We start from the raw sequence: 21085 nt of genomic DNA on the forward strand, positions 1-21085 counted from the left end.
TACACAGGAAGCAGACAGGTAAAATAATAGACAGACAATTAAAAAACCCGGCGACAGTCGGGTTTCTGTTCGCAAGAGATATAAAAATCACACCCAGCGACAGCATGATTTCTGTTCGCAACACTTTGGAAAAGACGCAGAACACTGAACACTCAATTGAACACTGCACTAAAAAGGTGGCACAAATAAGACACACGACAGCCGAAGGCAGATGGGTGGACCAGGACAGATGAGGGGGAAAGAAAATGGGGAAGGAGAGAAAAAACGAAAGGGGGGGAAACGACGGAGGGAGAGGACTCAGAAAGGGAGAGCAGGGCAGACGCGAGACGGAATGGGGAAAGGCGGAGGAAGGAAATGCAAAAGGAGTCGGGGGAGAGAAGGGAGGCAGAAAGTGAGTAGGTGGGGAAAAAACAAGATGGAAGGGGGTAGGGAGAGGGAGCCCGGGAAAAGGATAGAGGAAAGGAGGGGAAGGTGAGGATCAGAGTTGATAGGAGGGATAAATGGAGGGAGAGAGGGAGGGGGCTTATGGGCGCTCAACATCGAGGTCATCAGTGCGGGAGAGAGGGCATCGTCCAGGAGGGGGAGTTGACGGAAGCCACCTTGGGAAAGGAGATGAAGGGTGTAGAGATGGAGGGTAAGGGGGACACAACAATGAAGGTGCAGCAGAGGGCGGGGGTTGGAGAGGAGAGGAGCAACCAGGGGATGAGGGGGATCAAGGTGGCGGGAGGTGTAGAGTATGCGGATATGTTCGAAGAATGGGAGCAGATGGGTCCTCCCCTGCATGTAGGTGTCCTTTTTAATATTTAAGAAAGAGTAGTGTTTTGGAGGTAGAACTAAATTCGTGGCATTCGTTCTGGCCACTGTCTGGTGCTTACCAGCACACGGTTGAAAGACAGCAAGTCCTGATGGCTTGCTTCCTTTTTATTTTTGTCGCTGTTATGATGTTTAACGAAATGGATTTACAATTATTGCCTCAGCACCTACTTGTACTGGGTAATTTTTGGTGACAGGTATTTCCTTCTGTTGACTTAGATATTGTGACCTGTGTGTGCTACCGGTATGAGGGGAGAGATGCCCTACTCGGAGTGTTATGGCAGGGCCGCCTTAATCGTCCGGAATTCTGGGAAGGTGGAAGTGATCGGCTGCAGAACAGCAGAGAGTGCATGTGGACTGGTGCCCACTTTTACTAACAGAGCGAGGTTTTCGCAAGGTCCGAGACGATGGGGAGTTGCCAAACAACCAGTGGTCTCCCACTGTTAATGCAGGGCGCCGTATGGTTTCCAATGCTAGCCGGAGCGCCTTCTGTAACTTCCACGACCTCTTGCACAACAAGCCAGCATTCTCGAAATTTTTCGCTTTCGGGAGAGAATGCTTTTTCGGAATATATAGCTATTTGCATGCCGGACGGCCGAGGAACTTTTTCAGAGAACAGTTTCTGCTAGCATTGTAAAGCGTTTCTTCTCAGTGTCAGAGATAGTCCCGTGCTGATGGGTCCCATGTCAAGTGATTTCTCATCCCCACCTCCTGAAAACGAACATCATAAATGAAAATGTGATAGCGACGTTAAAAGTACTGAGGGCTTTACTAACATTCGGCGGCAAACCACTCAGTTGGGGGAGGGACTTTTTCCTGTCTCCTGGGGGAGACATTATATGGGCTTTCGGTTATGTAATGGTCGTCGAGAAAACCTTGCTCGTGAAATTGTCAGTTTGAGATTTTTTGAGATGCTTCTGGTGGAAATCTGTTTGGGAATTCGTGCATGGATGCCCATCTATGGGGACGATGATTTTTGGTTTGTGGGGCCCTCAACTACGCTGTTGTCAGTGCCCGATCTATAGGGACTTCGTTTGGGTACGGTGTGATGTACGCGTCACATATTTGGCCTGTGAGCGGATACTGAGATGGAGTCCACAGCTCGAATCTCAGGGTGGGCACCCAGGTTGTCGACTTGCAGATTTTTGCAGCGCTGAGCACGGAGTTCACTCACAATGCAGCTCCAGAACAAAAGGAAGTTTTCTTGTTGTTTGACACTCGCAGCAGCACATATCTTCAACTTGCTTCAGCAGTTGTTCACTTAATCCATGTATCAGAGCGTTACAGTTTGGTGGTTCACATTCACTCTCACATAAGATAGAGTCAAAGAGTGTTAATGTTCATACTCATAGAGGAATATGTCACATAGAGATTTCCAATCCTTCATGCTAACATTGCCAGTTAACCATTGCTAATGATGTAATTGTGGTTACAGATATTTACAGGATCTTTTGAATGATTATGTTGGAAAACCAGACTGTGTGTTTCTGTTACAATAAATCGGTTGTTTTAACTAATGATCTTTCCCATTTCAAAAGAGAAGGTCCCCTGTTCATTTAACCATCCTGGTTCTGTTTGTGGAAAATTTCAAGTTACCAGCTTGGGGTTCACTACCAGGGCCACACAGTATTAACGCACATCCAGAAAGTCCATTGTCGACAGATTTTAGTATTGTATCTTAAGAGTAGTGCAGAAATTTATCACACGTCATTTCCACATTACCATGCCACCGAAGCCTCTTGTATCAAATGGCAACATTGCCATCAATCAGTAAGATTCTGATGGGTAGTCAGTAAACCTAAATGTGATTTCCAGTAAATTGTCTTGTGTAAACGATTGTCAATACTTAGATCTGGAACAGCCACAATTGTTGGCACGGATTTACTAATCCGCCTGTTTTCTTTGCAGCTCATGGTTCTAATTTTCAGTGTTTCTTTTGTGGTTTCTGCGACACATATAGTTGATGTTTCAAAGGCATTGATAACAGCGTTGTGTCTTTTAGAAGGGTTGATTATCCAAGTATATATTGTGTCAGAATAGTGTGTGTTTGCTGGCAAAGCGTGGCATTCGATGTCAGTCCTGTGCTGATATGTTAGATAATCGTGTAAATGAGAATTAATAGGAAATGTAGGGTAGATCAGGGGGAGTATAAGAACAAACGTCTCAACATCATGGAGCATTATCAGGTTAACGATATAGACGTTTACAGAGACGAGACGACTAACTTCGCCACGGAACAGTCGAGCAAAACTGTAGGTGTCAGAGAAACGGTAGTATCAGATCATGGGGAACCAGAGGAGCTGGTTGATACAAATGATAATGAAAATGCACTCAATCTTCGACACGTCGATGCAGTTGTTACAATGCAAAACGTTTCAGAGGGGGATTACAATAAGCCGGTCATGCAACTTAAGTGATCAGCCACAGAGCATTCGACATCAGACTCACTCACGAGGTAGAATAATCAGATGGGCATCGTACTAGAAGTCTTAGAGCAGGCAGTAGAGACGAGGCAGGAGTCTGAAGAGAGGAGACAGAAAGAAGTTAAGGACTTAGAAATAAGATGAAATCGAAGGCAAAATGAAGGACATTAGGAAGATGTCAGCTGAGTCGAAGCAAATAGCAACTGAAACTAAGAAATATGCGTTAGTAGCGAGGACAGAGGCAATCGGAGCAACGAAAGTGATGCTAGTAGCCAAGAAACATGGAAATTATCAAAAAATAGCGAAGAGAAATAAGAAACTTCTGGCCACACTACAAGCACAAGGCCAAAAGATAGTAGAGAGAAGATTGGGTATTTGTGGTAAGTTCCTATGGGACCAATCTGCTGAGGTCATCGGTCCCTAGGCTTACACACTAGCCGGCCGGCCGCTGTGACCGAGCGGTTCTAGGCGCTTCAGGCCGGAACCGCGCGACTGCTACGGTCGCAAGTTCGAATCCTGCCTTGGGCATGGATGTGTGTACTGTCCTTAGATTTTAGTAGTTCTAAGGGACTGATGACCTCAGATGTTAGGTCCCATAGTGTTCAGAGCCATTTGAAAAATTTTCAAATGTGTGTGAAATCTTATGGGACTTAACTGCTAAGGTCATTAGTCCCTAAGCTTACACACTACTTAACCTAACTTATCCTAAGGACAAACACACACACCCATGCCCGAAGGAGGTCTCGACCTCCACCGGGACCAGCCGCACAGTCCATGACAGCAGCGCCCTAGACCGCTTGGCTAAACCCGTGCGGCAGCCATTTGAACCATTTGAGCTTACACGCTTAGTATAACTTAAACAAACTTACGATAAGGCCAAACGCACACCCATGCCCGAAGGAGGACTCGAACCTCTGACGGGGGGAGCCGTGCGAACCGTGGCAAGGTGCCGGAGACCGCGTGGTGACCCCGCGCGGCAATAGTAGCGAAAACTCGGGAAGAAATATCGGAGGATTTGGCGAGAATAGACAAGACGGATACACAGCAAGTAGAAATACTTTACGACATTAATTAAACAAGGGGTCGAGTAGAACAAGTGGAAGATCTAGCTTCTAAGATAAGTCGTAGGGTCAGTATTGCCTCACGTGTTCCAACATTTCTACGGAATCCAAACTGATCTTCCTCGAGGTCGGCTTCTACTAGTTTTTCCATTTTAAGTTAAACCACGTTGGCATCAGTGATGGTAAATAGTTACACTATGTTTTTTCCAGTGATGTTTATAATTAGGTGTAAAGTGATAGAAAGAAGCATGTAGGATGAAATAAATACAGAAAATAAAACCCAATCCACGTGACGCCACGTTATTATTCCAGAGAATATTTCAACCACACAAAGCACTAACAGGTGGAGAAAACCATCGAGTTGGTAGTTGTGAGTGCTCATCCATAAAAATGTATGTAACCACAAGATTTTGAGTGTATATCAGTTCAGTGATACTTTTTTGTCAATGTGTGTTAATAGCTGTGTTTGCGGGGTGTACAGTCGGCAAATCAGGACATGCCCATTGTCATATACGACGTGCGACCTGTAGAATGAGGTGGATAATCGCAGGTAATTACTGCTTCACGTGGGTGGTAGTTGTTTCTTTGGCATATTAAGTTAAACCACGTTCGCATTAGTGATGGTAAATAGTTACACTATGTTTTTTCCAGTGATGTTTATAATTAGGTATAAAGTAATAGAAAGGTGCATGTATTCACGCTGCCGAAGAGGTAGTAGATGGGCCAGGTAGAATCAGCAGCAATCGCACAAATCTAGGAACTCACTCACTCACACAGACACACACACACACACACACACACACATACACACACATACACACGGACGCACGCACACACCGCACTCTGTCATCGTGTTTTTGTAATTCCATCTTGTGTAAAACTTCTGTCTGATGGAGTTCACTCAGGGACTCAGGGATGCCTATCACTGGGGAGTTCGTTCGGGTTCAGCAGGGTGTAAGCATTACAGATATCGCCTTGGAGTGGATACTTAGGCAGAGTCCAACGTTCGAGTGTGCATGCAAGTGCTCTCGTCGCGGAATTGCATATTTCTGCAGTGTTGAGCAAGGAATTCACTCACAATGGCAGCTGTCTATGCTGAGCGTATTTGCAGCTCCACCTCCAAGGGAAATTTGCTTGTGGTGTTATACTCACACAGCACGTTTTCTCAACTTGCAGCAGCAGTTGTTCATTTAATCCATGAAGGACAACCTTACAGTCAGGTGGTTCGTAACCACTGTCATGTAAGATAAAGTCAGTCAGATAGCGTTAATGTTCATACTCACAGAGGGATGAGTGATGAAGAGAATTCCAATCATTCATGCTAACATTGCCAATTATCCATTGCTATTGTGTTTTAGGGCCCCTGTGTTTCTTTTGAATGATTATGTTGGAAAATCATGCTGCATGTTTACGATTTTTACGTATTTTACAATAAATCAGTTGTTATAATGAATAACCTTTATCATTAGAATAGAGATAGTTTCCTGCTTTTTAACATTTCTGGTTCTAATTGTGGGGTATTTCCTGTTACTTATTGTTCTTTTATAAGTTGCAAACTTGGCGTTCACTACTAGGGCCATTAATCGCATTTTGCGTAGTGCACCTCTGATGGTTCAAATGGTTCTGAGCACTATGGGACTTAACATCTGTGGTCATCAGTCCTCTAGAACTTAGAACTACTTAAACCTAACTAACCTAAAGACATCACACACATCCATGCCCGAGGCAGGATTCGAACCTGCGACCGTAGCAGTCGCGCGGTTCCGGACTGCGCGCCTAGAACCGCTAGACCACCGCGGCCGGCGCACCTCTGATGTATCGATGAGAATCCTACAACTGGTGTCCTACGATTCCCCTCTCGATAGCGCAGGTCTAGAAATCTGCAGCCAAGACAGAGTTGACCCTACAATGAGCTGCAAACCATAGGAGCCCGATCAACTTTGGGAATAAAGCTTCAAATAGCATGCTCTGCGTACTCCCTACGAGGCCAGTACCCTTCACCACTTCCGCCAGCGGCCGGTATGGACTCAGAACGATGTCAGAACCCATGCGGCAGACGTCGTTGGTGCCGTCGTGAGTCACAACTTGCAGATGACAGCACCCTAGATCCTCGATAGCTGTAGGCAAGGCCTCCTCGACATAACGGTTGAGTCATATCTGCAGAGATGCCGAGGGCGAAATGGCTTTCTTTGCAGTCCTGAATGCTATCTCCCTGACGTACAAGTATTTCATTCCAACTCCGGACAACTAGAAAACCCTTGCTCACCTGTGCCTACTCGGACCGTGCTGAAGGAATGGCCACCTGTTTACATAGGCTTCAGAATAGAGCGATGCAAACGCGTTACCACTAGCCACGCACACCGCTGTGAGAGTGGACCCATCGCGCTGGCTACACTAGCGGAGCGCCTGGACATATCAACCGGCGCTTGAGGTGTGCCATGCGACGTTCCAGATTCTTCGCCAGCGCTACCCTCCTAGGCAGCAGCCTGAAGGCGATTGAACGTAACCAAAAACACACTCAGCTGTTTGCGTACTGCGACCAGCTCCTCCGTCCACACAGAGCAAGGCTAACTGAAGAAGTATACTGTAAAAGCAGTCAGGATTTCAAATGGTTCAAATGGCTCTGAGCACTATGGGACTTAACTACTGTGGTAATAAGTCCCCTAGAACTTAGAACTACTTAAACCTAACTAATCTAAGGACATCACACATATCCATGCCCGAGGCAGGATTCGAACCTGCGACCGTAGCAGTCACGCGGTTCCGGACTGCGCGCCTAGAAGCAGTCAGGAACCTAGATATGCAACTTGCTACCCTCTTGACGCGCCACCGATTGACGCTGAAGCCTTAATGAGCTGTGTAGCTGGATGTTCAGAAAAATATTAAAACTGCACTACAGACTTCCTGAAATCACAGTTACAGTTATAAAAACGCGAGATTAAACTCCTAAATAGAAAAACCGTACGCTGTTTAAGAATTATCCTACAAGGAAAACACATCAAAAGCTAAACACATCACTTGCCACTCTGAGAATACCGGGTGATCAAAAAGTCAGTATGAATTAGAAAACTGAATAAATCACGGAATAATGTAGATAGAGAGGCACAAATTTACACACATGCTTGGAATGACATGGGCTTTTATTAGAACAAAAACAAAAAATGAAAAAAATACAATTGTTTAAAAAATGTCAGACAGATGGTGCTTCATCTGATCAGAACAGCAATAATTAGCATAACAAAGTAAGACAAAGCAAAGATGATGTTCTTTGCAGGAAATGCTCAATATGTCCACCATCATTCCTCAACAATAGCTGTAGTCAAGGAATAATGTTGTGAACAGCACTGTAAAGCATGTCCGGAGTTATGGTGAGGCATTCGCGTCGGATGTTGTCTTTCAGCATCCCTAGAGATGTCGGTCGATCACGATACACTTGCGACTTCAGGTAACCCCAAAGCTAATAATCGCACGAACTGAGGTCTGGGGACCTGGACGGCCAAGCATGACGAAAGTGGCGCTGAGCACACGGTTATCACCAAATGACGCGCGCAAGAGATCTTTCACGCTTCTAGCAATATGGAGTGGAGCGCCATCCTGCATAAACATCGTACGTTCCAGCAGGTGCTTATCAGCCAGGCTGGGGATGATGCAATTCTGTAACATATCGGCGTATCTCTCACCCGCCACGGTAGCAGTTACCAAACCAGAATCACGCATTTCCTCGAAGAAAAAAGGCCCGAAAACGGTAGATGTGGTAAATCCAACCCATACCGTGACTTTCTCGTCGTGCAATGGAGTTTCCACGACAGTTCTACGATTTTCGGTAGCCCAGATTCTACAGTTGTGGACGTTGACAGACCGTCGGAGCGAGAAATGAGCTTCGTCGGTCCACAACACTTTACTCAACCAATCGTCATCTTCCGCCATCTTTTGAAACGCCCACACCGCAAATGCCGTCTGCTTCACTAAATCGCCAGGCAACAGTTCATGATGCCGATGGATTTTGTACGGATAGCATCTGAGGGTGCGCCTCAGTGCCAACCAAACAGTAGTGTATGGAATGCCGGTGCGACGTGCGACTGCACGAGCGCTGACTTCCCCGTGCATAGACGAACCCGCTACAATTTCTTCCTGAACTGTCTCAGCAGCATTACGCCTTGTGCTCGGTCGGCCACTACGGGCTCGTATCGTCTAAACAACCCGTGGCTTCGAACTTAGAAATCATTCTCGCCACAGCTGCATTTGTCAACGAACCTTTACCCATTCGAATCCCCTTCCTATGGCGATAGGATCGTCACGCTGAACTAACACATTCCCCATTCTGATAATACAGCTTCACTAAAAGCGCCTTTTCACGTAACGTCAACATGCAGCGACTGCTGACGCATCTGATTCTCTTTGTCTTTTTTTTTATTTATTGTGATTTTGATCACCTTATACAAAGGCGGGCTGTCAGCAGCATAGTACGCCGCTCTTCAGGCTTGAATTTTACAATAAGTATTACATTTAGGTGGCACAGAGAATACAATCAAAAAGGCGGGCAAAAAATGTACACACTCAAAAACAAAAAAACATGGAGCCGTTCATGCTGGACGAGAAAGATCACTAACACTAGTTGACACGGCGCACATAATATGGATGACGGCGACGGCACACGTGAACAGTGGTGGCGTGACGGCGAAAGAACACGAAACACAAACGAAGGCACACACACGAGACACTGATGGTGATGATCTCCGGCGCGCGAATGTTCACTGAGTGCGTGCGAGTCCGGGGACCTGCCAAGAGAGGAGGAGGAGGAAGGGGAGTGGGAGAGGGAGAGGGGAGAGCAGAAATGCCATGGGCACTGGAGATAGGGGGAGAGAGGAAGGGGGAAGGGAAGCTCGGGGGAAGAGGGGTGGAGGAAGGGGGATGGGGGAAAAGGAAAGAGGGTGGGTGCCTAAAGGAAAGGACACAGGAAGTGGGGGGAGGATCAAAGTTGATAGGAGGGGTAGATGGAGGGAAGGAGCACATCATCAGGGAGGGGGAGCTGGCGAAAGCCGCCTTGGGAGAGGCTAAGGAGGGTGGAGAGATGGAGACCGGGTGGGACGTGGGAATACAGGCGCTGCAGTGGGCGGGGGTGGGAGAGGATGGGTGAGACACGCGGGTGAGGAAGAACGAGTTTGCAGGAGGTGTACAGGATCCGTATCCTTTCAAGGAAAAGGAGGAGGTGGGGAAGGGGATGAGATCGTACAGGATCCGCTTGGGGGAGGGGAGACGGATGCGATAGGCGAGGCGGAGAGCATGGCATTCAAGGATTTGGAGGGATTTATAAAAGGTAAGGGGGCAGAGATCCAGGCCGGATGGGCATAACAAAGGATAGGGCAGATGAGGGATTTATAGATGCGGAGGATGGTGGAGGGATCCAGACCCCACGTACGGCTGGAAAGGAGCTTGAGAAGACGGAGTCGGGAGCGTGCCTTGGCTTGGGTTGTCCGGAGATGGCGAGTCCAGGAGAGGCCACGGTCGAGGGTGACACCAAGGTACTTAAGGGTGGGAGTGGGGTGATAGGATGGCCATAGATGGTGAGATAGAAATCAAGGAGGCGGAAGGAAGGGGTGGTTTTGCCTACAATGATCGCCTGGGTTTTGGAGGGATTGACCTTGAGCAACCACTGGTTGCACCAAGCGGTGAACCAGTCAAGATGGGATTGGAGAAGGTGCTGGGAGCGCTGAAGGGTGGGGGCAAGGGCAAGGAAGACGGTGTCATCGGCAAACTGGAGAAGGTCGACGGGGAGCGACGGCGGCGGCAGGTCCGCCGTATACAAAAGGTACCGAAGGGGGCAGAGGACGGAGCCTTGGGACACACCGGTGGAGAGAAAAAAGGTGTAGGAATCCGTGTTATGGATGGTGACGTAGGAAGGACGGTGGGAGAGAAAGGAGCCGATCAGACGGACTTAGTTAATGGGAAGGGCGAAGGTTTGGAGCTTGAAGAGGAGACCGGAATGCCATACGCAGAAATAAGCACGTTCGAGGTCCAAGGAGAGAAAGATTATGGAGCGACGGGAATTAAGTTGGTCGGAAAGGAGATGAGTGAGGTGAAGGAGAAGGTCGTCGGAAGAGAAGGATGGCTGAAAGCCACACTGGGTAACGGGAAGGAGGCGGTGCTGGCGGAGATGCTGGTGGATGCGTCGGGTGAGGATAGATTCCAGGACCTGGCTGAAGACCGAGGTAAGGCTGATGGGACAGTAGGAGTATACAGCGGACGGCGGTTTGCCAGGTTTAAGGAACATCAGGATACGGGAGGTTTTTCACAGGTCGGGGTAGTAACCGGTGGACAGGACTACATTATAGAGCCTGGCCAGAGTGGAGAGGAAAGAGACAGGAGCTTCACGAAGGTGACGGTAGGTGACACAATCGTGACCAGGAGTGGTGTTGCGTTTGGTGCAGAATGTAGCAATGAAATCCTGTGTAGTTATAGGGGCATTGAGTTCTGTGTGTGCAATGTTGTCCATGTACTGGAAACTAGGAGCGAGGGGAGGGACAGAGGTGTCAGTTCGATCGCGGACATCCAGGAAGAGGGAGTAATCAAACTGAGGACCATCGGGGATGGAAAACACATTGGAGAGGTAGGAGGCAAAGTTATTGACCTTACTATGGGTGTCAGGGAAGGGGTGATCATCATGGAGAAGAGGATAGTAGGGGGAGGGTTTAGTTCCGGTAATGCGATGGAAGGTTGACCAGAACTTGGACGAGTTGATAGGTAGGGTAGCATTTAAACGGCTGCATGTCTGTCGCCAGTCCGGGCGTTTCTTTTTGGTCATCAGTCTACTGACTGGTTTGATGCGGCCCGCCATGAATTCCTTTCCTGTGCTAACCATTTCATCTCAGAGTAGCACTTGCAACCTACATCCTCAATTATTTGCTTGACGTAATCCAATCTCTGTCTTCCTCTACAGCTTTTGCCCTCTACGGCTCCCTCTCGTACCATGGAAGTCATTCCCTCATGTCTTAGCAGATGTCCTATCATCCTGTCCCTTCTCCTTATCAGTGTTTTCCACATATTCCTTTCCTCTCCGATTCTGCGCTGATCTTCCTGATTCCTTACCTTATCAGTCCACCTAATTTTCAACATTCGTCTATAGCACCACATCTCAAATGCTTCGATTCTCTTCTGTTCCGGTTTTCCCACAGTCCATGTTTCACTACCATACAATGCTGTACTCCAGACGTACATCCTCAGAAATTTCTTCCTCAAATTAAGGCCGGTATTTGATATTAGTAGACTTCTCTTGGCCAGAAATGCCTTTTTTCCCATAGCGAGTCTGCTTTTGATGTCCTTCTTGCTCCGTCCATCATTGGTTATTTTACTGCCTAGGTAGCAGAATTCCTTAACTTCATTGACTTCGTGACCATCAATCCTGATGTTAAGTTTCTCGCTGTTCTCATATCTACTACTTCTCATTACCTTCGTCTTTCTCCGATTTACTCTCAAACCATACTGTGTACTCATTAGACTGTTCATTCCGTTCAGCAGATAATTTAATTCTTCTTCACTTTCACTCAGGATAGCAATGTCATCAGCGAATCGTATCATTGATATCATTTAACCTTGTATTTTATTCCACTCCTGAACCTTTCTTTTATTTCCATCATTGCTTCCTCGACGTACAGATTGAAGAGTAGGGGCGAAAGGTTAAAGCCTTGTCTTACACCCTTCTTAATACGAACACTTCGTTCTTGATCGTCCACTCTTATTATTCCCTCTTGGTTGTTGCACATTTTGTATATGACCCGTCTCTCCCTATAGCTTACCCCTACTTTTTTCAGAATCTCGAACAGCTTGCACCATTTTATATTGTCGAACGCTTTTTCCAGGTCGACAAATCCTATGAAAGTGTCTTGATTTTTCTTTAGTCTTGCTTCCATTATTAGCCGTAACGTCAGAATTGCCTCTCTCGTCCCTTTACTTTTCCTAAAGCCAAACTGATCGTCACCTAGCGCATTCTCAATTTTCTTTTCCATTCTTCTGTATATTATTCTCGTAAGCAGCTTCGATGCATGAGCTGTTAAGCTGATTGTGCGATAATTCTCGCACTTGTCAGCTCTTGCCGTCTTCGGAATTGTGTGGATGATGCTATTCCGAAAGTCAGATGGTATGTCGCCAGACTCAAATATTCTACACACCAACGTGAATAGTCGTTTTGTTGCCACTTCTCCCAATGAGTTTAGAAATTCTGATGGAATGTTACCTATCCCTTCTGCCTTATTTGACCGTAAGTCCTCCTAAGCTCTTGTAAATTCCGATTCTAATATTGGATCCCCTATCTCTTATAAATCGACTCCTGTTTCTTCTTGTATCACATCAGACAAATCTTCACCTTCATAGAGACTTACAATGTATTCTTTCCACCTATCAGCTCTCTCCTCTGCATTTAACAGTGGAATTCCTGTTGCACTCTTAATGTTACCACCGTTGCTTTTAATGTCACCAAAGGTTGTTTTGTCTTTCCTGTATGCTGAGTCTGTCCTTCCGACAATCATATCTTTTTCGATGTCTTCACATTTTTCCTGCAGCCATTTCGTCTTAGGTTCCCTGCACTTCCTATTTATTTCATTCCTCAGCGACTTGTATTTCTGTATTCCTGATTTTCCCGGAACATGTTTGTACTTCCTCCTTTCATCAATCAACTGAAGTATTTCTTCTGTTACCCATGGTTTCTTCGCAGCTACTTTCTTTGTACCTATGTTTTCCTTCCCAACTTCTGTGAAGGCCCTTTTTAGCGATGTCCATTCCTCTTCAACTTTACTGCCTACTACGCTATTCCTTATTGCTGTATCTGTAGCGTTAGAGAACTTCAAACGTATCTCGTCATTCCTTTGTACTTCCGTATCCCACTTCTTTGAGTATTGATTCTTCCTGACTAATGTCTTGAACTTCAGCCTACTCTTCATCACTACTATATTGTGATCTGAGTCTATATCTGCTCCTGGGTACGCCTTACAATCCAGTATCTGATTTCGGAATCTCTGTCTGACCATGATGTAATCTAATTGAAATCTTCCCGTATGTCTCGGCCTTTTCCAAGTATACCTGCTCCTCTTGTGATTCTTGAACAGGGTATACGCTATTACCAGCTGAAACTTGTTACAGAACGCAATTAGTCTTTCTCCTCTTTCATTCCTTGTCCCAAGCCCATATTCTCCTGTAACCTTTTCTTCTACTCCTTCCCCTACAACTGCATTCCAGTCGCCCATGACTATTAGATTTTCGTCCCCCTTTACATATTGCATTACCCTTTCAATATCATCATACACTTTCTCTATCTGTTCATCCTCAGCTTGCGACGTCGGCATGTATACCTGAACTATCGTTGTCGGTGTTGGTCTGCTGTCGATTCTGATTAGAACAACCCGGTCACACACCCTCTGCCCGACCTTCCTATTCATAACGAATCCTACACCTGTTATACCATTTTCTGCTGCTGTTGATATTACCCGATACTCATCTGACCAGAAATCCTTTTCTTCCTTCCACTTCACTTCACTGACCCCTACTATATCTAGATTGAGCCTTTGCATTTCCCTTTTCAGATTTTCTAGTTTCCCTACCACGTTCAAGCTTCTGACATTCCACGCCCCGACTCGTTGAACGTTATCCTTTCGTTGATTATTCAATCTTTTTCTCATGGTAACCTCCCCCTTGGCAGTCCCCTCCCGGAGATCCGAATGGGGGACTATTCCGGAATCTTTTGCCAACGGAGAGATCATCATGACACTTCTTCAATTACAGGCCACGTGTCCTGTGGATACACGTTACGTGTCTTTAATGTAGTGGTTTCCATTGCCTTCTGCATCCTCATGTCGTTGATCATTGCTGATTCTTCCGCCTTTAGGGGCAGTTTCCCACCCCTAGGACAAGAGAGTGCCCTGAACCTGTATCCGCTCCTCCGTCCTCTCTGACAAGGCCGTTGGCAGAATGAGGCTGACTTCTTATGCCGGAAGTCTTCGGCCGCCAATGCTGATTATTTATCAAAATTTATGCAGTGTCGGGGATTGAACCCGGGACCGAAGACGGTTTTGATTATGAATGAAAGACGCTACCCCTAGACCACGGGGACTGCGCGTTTCTTAGCTGCGAGCAAATGACGAACGTGTCGCTGGAGTTGCCGGTGGCGTCGTAGTGTGTCCGGGTCACGCGTGTGGAGGAAGGCACGGTAGAGACGGCGGGATTCACTGAGGAGGAGGACGGCCTGTGGGGGTAAGGTAGGACTGTGGGGGTGGATGGTGACAGTAGGGACGTGGGCCTCCACGGCCTCAGACAAGGTCTGCTGGAGAAAGGAGGCGGCATGGGTGACATCGTCAGGGTGGTGGTAGGTGAAGGGGTGGCTATCGACCTGGGTGGAGAGGGTATCTCTGTAGGCATTCCAGTTGGTATGGGAATAGTCATGGACGTACTTAGGGGGAGGGTCATGACGAGGGTCGGGGCGGGGCCGACGACCGTCTAAAACGGTGAGGAGGACTGGGAGATGGTCGCTACCAGTAGGCTCCAGGACATCCACCGTTATGCGGCCAAGGAGGTTGGGGGAGGAGAGGATAACATCGGGAGTGGAGTTGGATTCGGGACGGGTGTGCTGGGGGATGGGGATGAGGTCGCCTTGAAGGGAGGAGAGGAACCGATGCCACCGCCGTAACTGGGCGGCGGAACGACTATGGATGTTGAGGTCGGCGGCGATCACGTAGGAGGAGAAGGTACGGTCAATGTGGGAGAGGAAGTCGAGGGGAATAGGGGCGTTAGGACGTACATAGATGGTGGCGCAGGTAACGGTAAGGCCGGGGAAGAAGAGACTAAGGATTCTCTTTGTCTCTTTACAGCTCCTTTTATACACGATTGTCATGCGCAATCACTGACGTTTTGCTGTCCAGCGCCATCTGTCGGACATTTTGTGAACTTTGTTTTTTTTCGGTTCTAATAAAACACCATGTTATTCCAAGCATGTGTGTCAATTTTTACCTCTCTGTCTACATTATTTCGTGGTTTATTAAGTTTTCAAATTTATAATGACTTTATGATCACCCGGTATGTAATAGGCGACAAATGGGGCCTGACCGACAGCCACGTGCAGCTGGGGAACATGGAACTGTTACTGTAGTGCCATACAACGTCCGCGTTACTCCGTACTGTGACTTTCAGAGTACTGGTGCAGAAATAAAACGCATTGACAATCTGGTCAGACAGAACAATTTTCAATTGTCTGGAAATGCCAGATTTCATTAAATCTGAACAAGGTAAATTATAGTTCAGCAGCTGAATGTTTGCATTTTTCATGGCCGTACGACAAAATCAGCCGTGTGCTTTACTGGATTCGGACAAATTAACGAGTGCTATAAAAAGCCACCGGAGCGGTGAATTTTTCAGCCCTGTTGGAGAGGACGCGATCACAACACGAAACCCCTGTTACAACGCTCAACCGTCGCTGTTGGTAGAGTGCAGATAGCAGCTCGCGCCACCGAGCACTACAAATGTCCATTAGAGAGGGACAGGTGAACACCGAGCTGCCACTGCTAACAGGCCGCCTGCTCGATCCGCTGTCCGCCATGTTTCATTGCCCCGTAAAAAATCTCGCTCACTCTCTCGTTTCCCCACACACTATAGTAGCATCTGTCAGGGGAGTCACAGCTAACTTTGAGTAACTCTGCGATGCAACGAAGTGTTAGAACGCATCATGATCGTTTCGTTATTAGGCATTTAGGTACAGAATTTTGTATTGGAAGTACATTTTGAAGTCTTGGTTTCTTTGTGCATCAAACACATTTGCGAGGAGCAGTTACCAAATTTTAGAAATCCTCTAAATAATTGGGCAGTTGCGAGTAGGACTTGGCAACTAAGGGTTCCGTACAAAATGATGTATATAGACATTTCAAATATTCCGGCAATCCTGGATCGTGACAATTTTGGCCTGTTGTCGGCATCAATACTGGTAAGATATCGGTCCCAGGGATTACAAGACTTTAGAGAATGTTTGAGTTTCAAGTTTGAAGTTGGATAATAAATGACGAAAGAAATTATTTTCGTGACATGCAATTACAAATTAACAGTTTACTGATTTTTCTTTACTTCTGCAGTGAAGCCTTTCTTGCTGCCATATTTCATGATTCTACGTGAAAGCAAAGTACCCTACAGGTTCTAATGAGTCAGTTTGCGGGTATCAAAATATGTGACATTAGTGACCGTGTCATTTGACTGCATTGACTTAGAAGCTTAACATTTTTACACCACCAAAGAACGATACACTTTGGTATGTGACATAAATTTCAACTTGATACTTCTACCTGTTTATGAGAAACAGGACTCTTAAAAGACGGACGGAAAAGCAGACAGTCTGACAACAAATACCAAAAAAATTATTTTTTCGTGTTATATTATAAAAAATTAACATTTTCCGGATTTTTTCCTTTGATTGTATTGTGAAATCGTGTTTCTCGTCAACTTTCGTGATTCTAGACCAACGGGAGGTATCCTGTCGGTTTTGATGAGTGGCCACTACGTTTAGGCTTTCACGGAGGGCGTCCACATTAGTTCAAACATCCGGACTGAGAGGCCTTGGTCGGTCTGTAAAACTTCTTCTTCCTGACGTTTCGTTGCCAACTGCGGGCAACCTTGAAGATTTATGTCACAACAGACCATGCTGAGAGTATATGTACCGAGATGAGGCACTGGTGGAAGTAACAGGTCATGAGTTGTTCTTGGGTAGCTCAATCTGCAGAGAATTTGCCCGCAAAAAGCAAAGGACCCGAGTTCGAGTCTCGATCCGGCACACAATTTTAATCTGCCACGAAGTTTCAATCCGTGATGAGTTGGAAGAAATCTGTGGCGGTGGTAAAGATGCTTCCAGTACGTTCAGATAGGACTAAATGAGGAAGAACTATGTGGCAGAACATCACTTTGTGAAAGAAAGGATTTACAAGAGGAGGTCCTGATGCTCGTAAGGGGCGGGAAGATGTCGAAGACCATTTTTCTGCCGTATGATGCCGCCGTAGTTCACTCTGTAGACAGTCACAAATGTTCAAATGGGTGTGAATTCCTAAGTGACCAAGCTGCTGAGGTCATCGGTGCCTAGACTTACACACTGCATAAACTAACTTACGCTATGAACACATGCCCGGAGGAGGACTCGAACCTCCGGCGGGAGGGTCCGCACAATCTGTGACGTAGACAGTCAGACAGGCAGCTTCTTTGGCATATCAGTTTTGTCTCCTTTTTCTCATTTGTGCTCTATGTCTTCATCCTCAACCTTGAATATCTGATGTTCACTATTCAGACGCTCATAAATTTATACCCTGTCAATCTTGATAAGCAAAGACACTTTGCCACTTTTATTAACGTTTCTTATAACGTCAATAGTCATTTGTAACTTTATGTGAGATATTCTAGGCTCAGTTTCTGTATTTTAGCTCCATGGATGATCGAAAATTTAAGAATAATTTATGCAATAGGCATTGATTTGGTCGCTACAGTAATGCTGGGAAATTGTCGTTAAGTTTGCTAATATCTTACAGAAATTTAGGTCATTATGGAAACTCTCTCCTACAGCAGACGCAAGAAGAGACCGCACGCAGAATTCAATCATTATAATTGGATGTAAATGACGCTGTACATGTCGAGCCCTTTATGAAGACACTGGACGGCCAGGTGGGGTTTTACGTGTGCAATTATCATACTACAATACATAGCCTTTTGCAAGAACAACCAACAACAAAGTTTACGCCTAATGGTACTTATTAATATGTCCTACCTACTCTGTAAGTACTGCAAACGACCGTGAAGAGCATGATCTGAAATCACTTGCTAGCGGTTCTTCCCGTTGGTATCACGTGTGGAGCACTGGAAGAATGACTAGTTAAATGAATCTGTGGGTGCTATAATTAGCCCAATTCTGTCTCCCTATTGCTATGGGAGCGACACCTAGCCGGGCAAGAGCATCTCTATATTCTTCACCTAACCGAGATATACCTGAAATATAATTTTTAAAATTTTTTGTTAATGTTCTAATATATTGTAATCATTAGTTATTACAAACAGAAAAAAACAATTTTACAACAGATACACTTATAGTCTCGTCACAATAGGCGTTCCTTCTAGAAGGGTGGCAAGATAATGTGATTACATTTTCAAATAATATTACAATGCTCTAGAATTTTCTATGAAGAGAGAGGAAACGTGATACATGGAGAGCAAAATCACGCTTGAGACATTTAGTGGTGGTTTTCCTCTTGCTCATTCTGCATTGCAGTTGCGTTCCCTTGTTTCTTTAGCCATCGTAATGATCTTTTCCATCATAAAGTGATTCAATTTTATTTACTCTAGAATGTCGTCCTCGCTTTGGACAACCCTTCTATGTACTTCAAGTACGGCAGTGGCAACACTGCACCTAAATGTAAGATAATATCCCCTCATTACGCCAGTAAATATTCCAGGCATTCTGTTCAGCAACATAGATTAGATGTGCTATTATATGAATTTTTTCACATATGGTTAGTCTGTATGATATGTTTCGGTCTGCGCGTTTTGTTTCACCTGTCTGATTATTATATGCTTGGAACAGATAAGGTATTGACACTTCGCTTCTTCTCCCTGTCTCGATTGCTGAGCCTGTCCGTAATTGGTTAATAATAAAAAGTAATTGACATGTAGATTTATTTCAGAACGTATCATTTTCACTTATACGTTTAGACTTTTATCAGAATTTTTATCTGAACAGGACTCTCCTTTCTGAACTTTTATGGTAGAGACAAAATGCAGGTTTTAGATATTCTGTTGCGGCGGATTGTCCCGGAAGTTTCGTGGGTCTTTTTTCGAGAACTTGGAGAAGCTGAATGACGGTAAACTGGTTGTCAAAGAAAAATCTATGTGGAACATTTTCCAGCAGCTGATCAGCGAATGTACATGTACCCGGAACCTTGCCCTCATACTTATCGCTGACAGTTGCAGCTTCATGATAAGGCTCCAGCCATATGAGATACCCATCGCTCGTACTCCTCGCCACAACTTATATCCATATCAAATTGGTTTTCCTGAAATATATGCCGTAGTGAACAGATTTAAAATTATATGAGTATAATGTAATTTTTCAAAATGAATTTTACCAATTGGTTGCATACACGTCGTCCAAAATATGGCACCATTGAGCCATAAATTGAATGTTGAAATTCATGCCGAGCTACAGTTATGAATCTCTGATTAAGCATCGAGAACAATTGCAAGTCGCGAGCTCTGTCTTCTTATCTCGTGTTTTCTACTGAAAATCTCGTGCCTGTACTCTTGTTAACTTTACAATACAGAGATCGCCTAAACTCTATTTTTTTTTAATTGGTACTGTGCGCAACAGATAACTTACTTGGTCTTCCTGCTGTCACTGCTTGATCCGCTGCATTCCATCATTTAACAAAATCATAAAAAACTATTATTCATGCTGAGTTCAATGCACGTTCTGTATGGCGGCTCCTGCTGTTGCTGCGGCTGCTGCTGCTTACTACAACTACATATAATTCAAGAGCAAGGGTTTTGTCAAATCTAAAATCGATATATGATAACCCAAACATGTAATTCCTTTTTTTCAAAAACTATATTCTGAAAGCGATTCTTTCTCATTCAATTAACAAAACGTTAGAAGCTCTTTGAATAATCGCTTCGTATGTAAATCTGCCTCCAGTGGCATTAAAGCAATATCATAAATTAATCAAACTCTTGAGACAGACTGAAATACTTCTCAATTAAATACATAGTGAAACAATTCCCTGACAATTACAAAAGAAATCAATAACAAAAATCAATATTTAATCTAATCGCCTAACAATGGTTTCCCTTAAGAATTCAACCCCTATCATTATCAAAATTACCGTCTCCTGCTACGCACATTCACCAACCTTTTTCTTTAAATTAATAAGCGCGCTGCAAATTATAAAAAAATATCTACTAAATACCAAATCCTGTGTCGCTGCTGGCGAACACAGCAGTACGGCAGCTCGGCGACGACCCCTCGCCCAACACACGTGCGTACCACAACAGGCGGGCTCCTACACTGGCTTCAAATCTGCCACTAATTAATCGGGAACACAGTCTACCCACACAGGAGGACATCTACGAAAACCCGAATTTCATTTTCAGTGCAGTATCTCAATCTGTTCCGTTTCGCTGCATGCTGACTGCTGTAGGTAACCATCTGTCTAATAAGTACTTCATCGAAGAATAGTTGGAAGTTTTCTAAAGGACTCCCACCTATTTTGTCAAGTACAGTGTTCATTAGAGTCCGGCTTATTCAGAAATGCTGTCTTTTGTTGAGCTCTAACTTTCTTCTCTTCTAGAATGGTCTTTTTAAATAAAATCCCTTTCATATTTTTGTTATGGAAGGACAGTAGCTGATTGAGATCTCTGATGATAATTATAACTATCATTTTTGCTGTTACAGAATGCTGATATGTACCAGGTTCTTGTTATTTCAGAAAGGCGTTTGTTTTGGTTGGTGATTCTTGAATCAAAGCCCAAATATGTGGGTTGGTAATCAAAACATTTGCAATTATTTGACTTGCAGTTAAGTTATCTACATAAGGATTATCTTCAGCACCTGTATCTTCATCAGTAAAGTCTCCTGTGGCTTTCAGACGAGGAGTTATTGTCAGATAGATAACATTATTTGGTAGATCATCATTGATGTACAGTGTTTCATGCAGTTTATTTAATGTAATCCTTTTCTTGCAGATAAATAGGAAAGAAGACACATTATCTACCATCCATGTGGGAAGTTGTTTA

The sequence above is a fragment of the Schistocerca americana genome, chromosome 4 (genome assembly GCF_021461395.2).
Source record: "Schistocerca americana isolate TAMUIC-IGC-003095 chromosome 4, iqSchAmer2.1, whole genome shotgun sequence".
NCBI lineage: Eukaryota > Metazoa > Arthropoda > Insecta > Orthoptera > Acrididae > Schistocerca > Schistocerca americana.